The 9,865-nt window shown below is 55.6% G+C and overlaps 2 non-coding genes across 2 annotated transcripts; both read right to left on the reverse strand.

The window, feature by feature from the left end:
• Positions 1 to 8,222: 8,222 nt before the first annotated feature.
• TRNAF-GAA (transfer RNA phenylalanine (anticodon GAA)) lies at positions 8,223 to 8,295 on the reverse strand. The gene has a single exon. It is a non-coding gene; the product is annotated as a tRNA-Phe (tRNA).
• Positions 8,296 to 9,219: 924 nt separating this feature from the next.
• Positions 9,220 to 9,301, reverse strand: TRNAS-UGA (transfer RNA serine (anticodon UGA)). Its single transcript has one exon. It is a non-coding gene; the product is annotated as a tRNA-Ser (tRNA).
• Between the last annotated feature and the right edge of the window lie 564 nt (positions 9,302 to 9,865).

A 9,865-nucleotide genomic window follows, 5' to 3' on the forward strand; every position in this document is an offset into this window, starting at 1 on the left:
GTGTGAAGGGCTTTGGAATCTGCTTGCTTGGAAACTAACCCCAGTAAACATCCTTCTGTCTGCGCTTCGAACTTCTGGTCTTTTGCTGCTTGCTGTCTGTGTGACAAGAGCCAGGGAAGCGGGCAGGGGAAGGGAAAGCCCTCTAACAATGGCTCCTTGCTCCTCTCCCTCCAGGCTCAGGGGTCAAGGATGGGCAGGACTCCAGGCTCTGCTTGAGGGATCCTGGCACAGGGGCTGGTGGGGGAGAAAGGATTGTAGATTCTGACCTGCACTCTGGAGAAGAGGTAATAAGTGAAGGAGTATTTTTGATTCTTACGTTGCTTCAATGTCCCCAGGGCTAGAATTCTACATTCCATAGGGCCAAATGAGGGGGTGAAGCCATTTGGCTAATGAAAACCAGTGATCCAGGGGAGGTTTGCACTCACAACCTCAGCACTGCCCTATAAGTACTGTGTGCTAATCAATTGTGCCACTGGAGCACCTGTTAATTCCTAGTCTCTCAGTCCCCTAGGTTGATAAAGGCAAGGAGTGACCCCAAAACATTCTCAGTGGGGTTAGGAGCTGGTATCAACAAGTGTTGTACTTGGTGGGGTGGATTCTTCTTAAGGCTTCCAGGCACCATTTGACCCTTTTGTTCGTCCCTGTGTAATAACAGAGCTGACTGAGACTCACTGTAGAGTCTTGCTGGAGACCAACAGATCTGAAATCACTGATCACCAGGTCTGAGCATTCGTCCTGCTTTGGGACAGCGTCTCTCATCCAACAAACTGCCCAGTCTGCGCTAGCAGTGAGGCTCCCTCACTAACTGCTGAAATCAGGGAGAGCTGTGTGAAGTGCTGAGACCCAGGGGTGCCTGAACAGGGGTGAACAACACCCCAGGACTTTTAAAAATGGGAGGGCTCTGCCTTGCCACTTTGTAATGACCGTAAGAGTGAGTAAGGGTGGGGAGGGGGCCGAGAGCAGTGAGCGGGAGGAGGGGTCTTGGGGGAAGAGGCAGGGTAGGAGTGGAGGTTAGCTGGGGGGTGTGTGGGGAGAGGGCTGCCCGCAGCAAGTAATGGGGGTGGGGGCATGCAGGGGAACTGCTCCCTGTCCCAGCTCACCTCTGCTCCGTCTTCTCCCCTGAGCACGCTGCCCATGCTCTAATTCTCCACCCCTCCCAGGCTTGCCGCACTAAACAGCTGATTAGCACCGCAAGTCTGGGAGGCGGGAGAAGTGGAGCGGCACCAGCGTGCTCAGAGGAGAAGGTAGGGGGAGGTGAGCTGGGTTGGGGAGCTGCTGCAGGGGGGGCTGCCTAGCTCTTTGCCATGGCCCCCGCCCCTGCTCCGCCCCAGCCCTGCCCCCCCGCCCCTGTACTCACTGCATGGTGCACTCCTCTGGCTCCCAGCCATGCTGCCGGCGAGTGCTGTGGGGCAGTTCCCCTCTCTCCCCAAACTTGGGAGCCAGGGGAGCAGAGCAGGCTGAGGCCCCAGGCCTGTGTGTGAGGAAGCAGAGGGGGGCTGGTCCCAGGCCTCTGTGGGTGACAGGGGGTTGGCTACTTCCTGCAGGAAGTGGAGTGACCCGGCCCCAGCCTGCTATTGCACAATCCCCAGCCATGCCACACAGCGTGCCCCGAGAGGGAGTGGGGGGCCAAGCAGATGATCGAGCACGAGGGGGTCATTCTCATTGGTAGCTGTCTCGTGGCAGTGAGTTCAACAGGCCTTGGCACATGCTGTGTGGGGCAGGAGGTCCTTGTATTTGGAGCAGTGGGAGTGAACTGCGTGCAGTTGTGTCTCTGAGCACAACTGTGAATGTTATGGTGTGTTTGAGGGGTTATTGTGAGTGTGGCTGGGGGTGTGAATGTTTCTCTGGGGGTTGGACTAAAATGTCCCTCTGGGTGTGTTGTATGTGAGAATTTTTGGGATTGTGTGAGTCCCTTTGTGTGTGTGTGTGTGTGTCACTTGCTGCAGAATACAAAATCCTGCAAAGCCATTTCCTACTGGTTAGCCTAGCAACACACTGATACAGTGTCACAGATGCACACACACACAGAGCAGGGCTCAGCAGAAGGCAGCAGGGATACACACGTCTCCCCTGGGCCAGCTTGGACAATTGTCCATCACTACTCGGCACAGTGCTGGTGCCCCCACACGACGGTGGGCAGTGACCGGGGAGAGAGGGCAGATGTGCTGGATCTTTAAAAGCAGCAAAGAGTCCTGTGGCACCTTATAGACCAACAGACGTATTGGAGCATGAGCTTTCGTGCGTGAATTCCCACTTCGTCGGCTAGATTCAGAAGGAAGCACTTTGGGAAAATCAATCAAGGCCCTTAGCAGAGCTGGGACACAGACCCAGTGACCCCTGCACCACCCTGGGAGGGCAGTGGGGTTTAGTGGTCAGAGCAGGGAGGGGCTGGACACCAGGACCCCTGGGTTCTATCATTGGCTCTGGAAGTGGAAGGGGTCTAGAGCAGGGGGACTGGGATCCAGGACTCCTGGGTTCCATAGGGGAGACTGTTTTTCCCTTTGCTTCCCTCCCTCGAGAGCCCAGCCCAGCCCCCTAGTGGAGACTGAGCAGGAGTCGGGGGAGTTGTTCTCCCACTCTGGACTTATGATTCAAACTCCTCCCCCAGGGAATGTGACATCACAGAATCTGCCCCCCTCCAACACAGAGAAAACTAGTGGGGTTAGGAGGGTTCTAGCTGCAGACACCCCTTGTCATTGCAAAAAGCCCCCAAACCTACTTGCACCCACAAAGCACCCTCTCAGGCTAAATACCCCCTGCTAGGACAGGACCTCTTGCTCCCACCCCTTTTCTGATCACCACAAGCTGCTCCCAGCCAGGCACCACACCACATTCACACACCTTTTGTCACTACGTAGCTCAGTGGCAATCACTGCCCCGAAGTGACTCCGGTGCAGGCACTCCCCACACGAACTCCCCACACCGGATTCTGTCCACACACAGAGAATTCTCTCTGCCCGGCTCCTTCGGTTCATCTCGCTGCTCCCAGTACTGCCGCCAGACACTGCTCATCTGCATAACCCCGCCCACGGACACGTGACACCTTCTCTCCTGCTGGTTTCAAGGGAGTGAGTTGCCCTTGGGGAGTGAGCAGGTCACAGCACGTCACAGCCCCAGCCAGGCCGGCTCCAGGCACCAGCTCAGCAAGCAGGTGCTTGGGGCGGCCAAGGGGAAGGGGCGGCACGTCGGGCTCTTTGGCAGCAATTCGGCAGCAGGTCGCTCGGTCCCTCTCGGAGGGAAGGAGCTGCCATCAAATTGCCACCGAAGAATAAGGCAGCGCAATGGAGCAGCCGCCGATTGCGATCGTGGGTTGTTTTTTTTTCCCCGCCGCTTGGGGTGGCAAAAACCCAGCCCTGGCCCCAGTACGTCACAGCCCCAGCACACATCATAGCACGTCACAGCCTGGGGCAGGGAGATATTGGGGGAGGGGATGAGGGGAGAATGGGGGACGGAGAGACCCAGCCTTATAGACCCATAGGGGCAGGGAGATATTGGGAGAGGGGATGAAGGGAGGGAGAGACCCAGCCCTATAGACCCATAGGGGCAGGAGATATTGGGGTCAGGAGGAGAGGAGAGGAGGTTGGCAGAGACCCAGCCTGGAGTGCAGGGAAAATGAGGTGGGGTGGAGGGAGGTGGGGAACAGAAGAGACATGTGTGGAGTGGTGAAATGTTGGTCCAGGGAAACTGAGTCTCTCCCAGGACATGCTGTGCAGGGGGGAGCACAGGGGCAGAGAGAGAGACCCAGCCCCACAGAGCCCAGGAGGGATATTGGGGGCAGGGGAGGGATGGAGGGATGAGAGACCCAGGGCCATAGAACTCCCATGGCTCCCAAGTTTGGGGGGAGGGGGGAACCACCCCACAGCACTTGATGGCGGCATGGCTGGGAACCAGGGGAGTGGACCAGGCTGGGGCTGGGTCACTCTATTTACCATGCAGTGAGTGCAGGGGCAGGAGGGCGGGACTGGGGCGGAGCAGGGGCAGGGGCCATGGGGAAAAGCCAGGCAGCCCCTCCTGCAGCATCTCCCAGCCCCAGCTCCCCACTGCTCTGCCTTCTCCCCTGAGCACGCCGGCACTGCTCCACTTCTCCTGCCTCCCAGGCTTGTGGTGCCAATCAGCTGTTTAGTGCGACAATCATAGGAGGGGAGGAGAATTAGAGCGGGGGCAGCGTGCTCAGGGGAGAAAACAGAGCAGAGGTGAGCTGGGACAGGAAGCGGTTCCTCTGCACACCCCCGCCCTTGTTACTTGCTGCGGGAAGCCCTCTCCCCGCACACCCCCAAGCCCCCTCCCCAGCTTACCTCCTCTCCACTGCCTCATCTGAGTGTGGCTTTTGGTTCCCCCAACCACTTGGCACCCTAGGCAGCTGACTAGTTCGCCTAGTGGTTGCACCGGTCCTGGACACTCCCTATCAGCAAGATTCCTCCTCCTCCTCCTCAGTAAGATTAAATCTCCGCAGCTAGACAGCTGGTGCATCTGCTGCACCACAGTCCCCCATGCCTGAGCCTCCCTGCCAAAGCCCTGCACCCGGCTCCAGAGAATTAAGTCTCACATCTCACTGGGAACTCGACTTCTTGTGCTCAGAGAGTCTCGGCCCCCCTCAGTAGCTGACCTGAGAAACACAGCGTCTGCAAAAGCAGCAAAGAGTCGTGTGGCACTTTATAGACTAACAGACATATTGGAGCATGAGCTTTCATGGGTGAATCCCCACTTCGTTGGATGCATCAGTGTTTGCCTTTTCCAAAGAAGTGCCTGGAGTGCCTTTTTTTATGTGACCCCGTGGCCTAATGGATAAGGCATCTGATTTCGGATCAGGGGATTGAGAGTTTGAGTCCCTTCGTGGTTGTGCTTGTGCAGCTTTACCTTTGGGCTAAAAGTCCTGCTCCCTTCAGGGCTGAAACCTCTTCTTGTCTCCTCAGGCCAATGCTCTGGCTTCAGCTAGAGCCCTGAGAAGGAGTTGTGGGGAATGGGCATCACAAAGGCTGGGGCAGGAGCCCCAGGTGCTTCCAGTGTAGCCTTTGCCCTTCCTGACTTGCCAAAGAAAATGGGCGGCTGCCCAGGGCTAGTGTGTAGAGCAGTTTCCCTCTTCCAAATGTGCGCCAGTCTCTGTGTTTGAGGTGGTTTGCTACATGGAGCCTGGGTGTTTCTCTGCTTCTCGCCAGCTGGAGAAAAGCCTCTTGGGGTAAAATCTCCTGCCCCATGGCAAAAGTGAGCACCTTGAGTGGGAATGGTAAGAGGCCCACCAGGGGGGCTGGCCCTGCTTTCCTACCCTCTTCGATAACAGCCACAGAGCATCAGCAGCTGCCTCACATGCTGGTCTGTGGGTGGCCTTCAGTGGGTGTTTGGCATGGCAGGGAGCAGGCTGGCTGAGTGTTTTTGTGCCTGTCTGAAGGCCACACATAGGCATGGTCCTGCCCTCCTCTTGCCCTGTCCTCGGTTGTTGTGTGGCTTTTAAGCCTTCCCTTGGAGCTGTCAGCGCCAATAGCCTCTGCTCTAGGTGCCCAGAGGAGGAGAGGTGTGCTGGGCTCCAGCCTGGGAAGCCTGGCCCTGGCACTCCTTCCTTTAAATGCCATGTGGGCAAGAGGAAGAGCTGCAGCTACAGGGACCAAAGTTGTGGACATCAGATGAAGCAGCAAGAAACCAAAATATCAAGTCAACCCGCAGGAATCTCTAGCCAGACTGTTAAGTTCTAGGACCCCACCCTATAGCGGCCAGCTGGACCAAAGACCTATCTCCAGTAGGCATCAGTGACCCATGAGGAGGAGAAAAAAACCTTGCTGAAGTTTACCCAGGTAGAAAGTAACTATACACATTGAGCTCCAAGACTGCAGCAAACTACAATACCTGTAGGAAGTCCCACTGAGATTTGAACTCAGATTCCAGGATTCAAAGTCTTGAGTGCTGCCCATTACACCATAGAACCTGCTCCCATTTTGTTTTCTAGACCCCTGGGTTTCTCGGCTGACTGGTTTGCACTCTGCACTTATTGCTTCCCACCAGCGGCTTCCTCTCGCAGGACTCTCTCTCCTCCTCCAGAGACTGTTGTCCTGCACTATGGGATCCGCGGGTCCTGCCCTGAGTCCCCACATCCCCCTGCTTGGTCTCCATTCCCTGCAGGCTGCAAAAATGTCAGGGGAGGACGCCCCTCCCTTCACTCGGTGCTCCCGCTCATATCGGCCAGCTGCAGCCTCATCTCATGGAACTCGGGCAGCTGTCACTTGATCCGGTTGTACAGTCACAGGATCACTGGCTCCCCAGCCTGGATGCTCTTGTGGAAATCCCACAGGCAACCCTTCAGGACTTGGCACCATTGGTTTCTTTGATATTGCGGTGTTTGCCTGACCGCTGGAACAAAGCCGCCAACTCCTCCCTCACCGACTTCCATCAATCCCTCTGGTTGCCATAGAACCCTCTGCTGCTTTCCTGTTCTGCCAACACCGCCAGGCCTCACCCCCCTGCTCCTTTATCTTGCAAGCTCTGGATGTTCAGCTTCCAATGTCCTCTGCCCTGGGTCAGGGACAGGGACAGCTCCAGACACCAGCGCAGCAAGTGCATGCCTGGGACGGCAAGCTGCAGGGAACGGCCTGCCAGTCACTGTGAGGGTGGCAGTCAGGCTGCATTCAGCAGGTCCTCTGGTAATGTGGATGTTGTCTCCCTCCTGATTCCTGAGGAAAGGAACCTTTCCAGGAAATGGCCATGGATTCTGGGAATCTGCATGTGGCTGGCAGAGAAGCACCAGGAATCATTTGGCTCCTGGCACACAAGACAATTTAAAACTGGGTGCCCAGACAGGGGCTTGAACCCTGGATCCTCAAAGTAAGAGCTTGATGTGCTACCAACTGAGCTAGTTGAGATCATTTTCCCCGTTCACCACAAGAGCGAGCAGATAGGCAAAAGAGAGGCAAAAATTGTCCCCAGAACCCCTCCTCTTTTTCTGCACAGCCGCTGACTGTCAGCAGGATTACTCCTCCTCCTCCCTTCTGTGCCTCAGTGTGACTAAATCTCCACACCTAGGCAGCCAGTCCATCCGCTGCACCCCAATCGCTCATGCCTGAGCCTCCCTTCCAAAGCCCTGCACCTGGCTCCATAGAATTAAGTCTCACGTGTTGCTGGGAACTCGACTTCTTGTGCCCAGAGAGTCTCAGCCCCCCTCAGTAGATGACCTGAGAAACACAGTGTCTGCCATTTCCAAAGAAGTGCTTGGAGGGTCTTTCCTTATGTTACCATGTGGCCTAACGGATAAGGCGTCTGAGTGTGGATCAGAAGATTGAGGGTTTGAGTTTCTAGGTGGTTGTGTTTCTGCAGTTTTACTATTGTGCTGAACGTCCTGCTCCCGTCAGGGCTGGAACCTCTTCTTGGCTGCTCAGGCCAATGCTCTGGCTTCAGCTAGAGCCTAGGAAGGAGTTGGGGGTTGGGTGTCACAAAGGCTGCGGCAGGAGCCCCAGGTGCTTCCAGTCTAGCCTTTGCCCTTCCTGACTTACCAAAGAAAGTGGGCGGCAGCCTGGGCTAGCGTGTGCACCTGTCCCTGTGCTGGAGGGTACTTTCTACATAGCATCTTGGGAGCCTGGGTGTTTCTCTGCTTCTTGCCAGCTTGGGAAAAGCCTCTTGGGGTAAAATCTCCTGGCCCACAGCAAAAGTGAATACCTTGAGTGGGACCAGTCAGAGGCCCCACCATGGGGGCTGGCCCTGGGACCTGCTTTCCTTCTATCTTCTGATGTTGGCTACAGAGCATCAGCAGCCGCTCTGCATGCTGGTGACCTCCAGTGGGTGTTTGGCATGGCAGGGAGCAGCCTGGCTGGGTGTTTTTGTGCCTGTCTGAAGGCCACACCTAGATATGGTCCTGCCCTCAGTTGCTCTGTGGCTTTTAAGCCTTTCCTTGGAGCTGTCAGCACCAGCTGCCCAGAGGAGGGGAGGTGTGTGGGGTTACTTTTACAGATGCCCCTTCCTTGGTACTGCTCTTGCTCAGCTGCACAGAAGAGTTTTCATCCCCAACCCCTGCTTAGCAGCCCTCTGGCACCATTCCTGAGGCTGCCCTGCCTCACTTTCTTCCCACCATGTTGGGAAAGACAGCTCTCATCATTAAAGGTCAGATGGGCCAACTAGGGGCAAGTAAGCACCTTCTGTGTTTTCCTACTGCAGATCCCAAGGTCAGGAACTCACTTTGGGTGGAGGCACTGCTGTGCTCCCAGAGGGCAAGCCATCTCTGCACAAAGCATAATGACAGGGCCTGCCAAAGCCCAGGATTGAGCCAGGGACCTTTACATCTTCAGTCTAATGCTCTCCCAACTGAGCTACTTTGGCAGTTGCATGACAGTATTTTGGCCTGTTGCTTCTCTATCTGGGATGTTTTTGTCAGCAGTCGCACACAAAAAGGACAGGAAAAGAATGGCTGCTTCACATCCCCACTGGAGGAACCCGCCGCCCTTAGCTGTGGTGAGTAAGAAGTGTCTGTTAGCTGACAGGGCCTGTCCCCCAGGAGCTGGAACAGTAGCTGCCACCTCACCCTTGGCTCCAGGCTGTGAGAAATGCTCATTGCCTGGCTGCATGGGCGGATGTTGCTCCGTGCTCTGGAGAGCGTCTGTATAGGTCTTTCAACCCCCCGTCTTCAATGAGACAGTCTGGTAAGGTCTCAAGTGTCCCCTCCGTCCTGGCAGCTGAGAGTCTGTGCAGACATCAACCCCCCTGCCAGCCCAGGAGCCAGCAGCAGCGCCAGGCCCCCCCCCAGCACCACAGGGGCACTCAATGCACTTGCTGTGGGGAAATGGCTCCTTAGAGTCCAGCTGCTAGATTGAGAGTCAGGAGAGAGCAGTGCCTGGCTCACCTTGGGGGAGAGAAGAGACCTGATGAGTGCGGATCTCCCTCACCCTCCCCGACAATGCTGGTCAGTTGTATTGTCACTGTGATAGTCAGTGCTTCCCTTCAGGGCCGGCCCTAGAGGGGTCCGGGGCAAATCCCATGGAGTCACTGACTTGGCTCCTTTCACACACTAGAGAGAGGAGCAGAACCAGGGTTATGGCTGATCTATGGGGCACTAGGTGAGTGGCAGAGGCTACAGGCACTGAGAGTTTGCCTGACACCTCAGGGACACAGGGGGAGGTGGTGTCCCAGGCATCTCTATGAAAGGAGCAGAAGAGGATTTACTTGGGGTGGGGAGAGACTTGAGAGTGTCTCAGGGGGTTGTACACAGGGAATTCTCGGATAAGATACTGGCTAAAACACAGACCTCGCTGTAAGCAGGATTTGAACCTGCGCAGAGAAACTCTATTGGATTTCAACTCCAACACCTTAACCACTCAGCCATCAGAGCTGAAGTGTAAAGGTGCCCCAATGCCAGAGAAACTGATAAAGAATCACAATGACCAGGTCTGAAGTCATCTGAACTACAGAATTCCCACCGCAAACCTGGCTCCCAAAGCACAGGGGGGATTTGGGTTTGTTCTCTTTGCTTAGCCATGTGCAGTCGCACAGAGAGCGCGTTTAAAAGTCTCCCCTCCCACAGAGCTGGAATAGGAAATTATTCTCAACTTGAAGCCTGATGCGAATGAGGATGTCCGGACCACAGGGCTAGGGACTGACCTTTGCTATAGAAACCAGTGACACACGGAACCAGGCTAAGGAAAATGTTTCCTGGAGTCAATAACTGGATTAGCAACAGTATTGTGCAGAGAAATGTCTCACAAGAGGAGACAGCGCATTGGTGGTTTGGTAGCAGAAGTCACAGCTACAGCAGGGGAGGTCTAGCTTTGGTTTCTGGCCAACAGAGGAAGGAGTTTTATTATCTCCAAATTTCAGTAGAAAAATTCAGACCCAAACTGTGTGTGGTGGGAGTTTCTCTGGTTTCGTTTGTTTTTCTCATTTGAAATGTCCTTGA

This window comes from Gopherus flavomarginatus, chromosome 16 (assembly GCF_025201925.1).
Source record: "Gopherus flavomarginatus isolate rGopFla2 chromosome 16, rGopFla2.mat.asm, whole genome shotgun sequence".
Taxonomy (NCBI): Eukaryota; Metazoa; Chordata; order Testudines; family Testudinidae; genus Gopherus; species Gopherus flavomarginatus.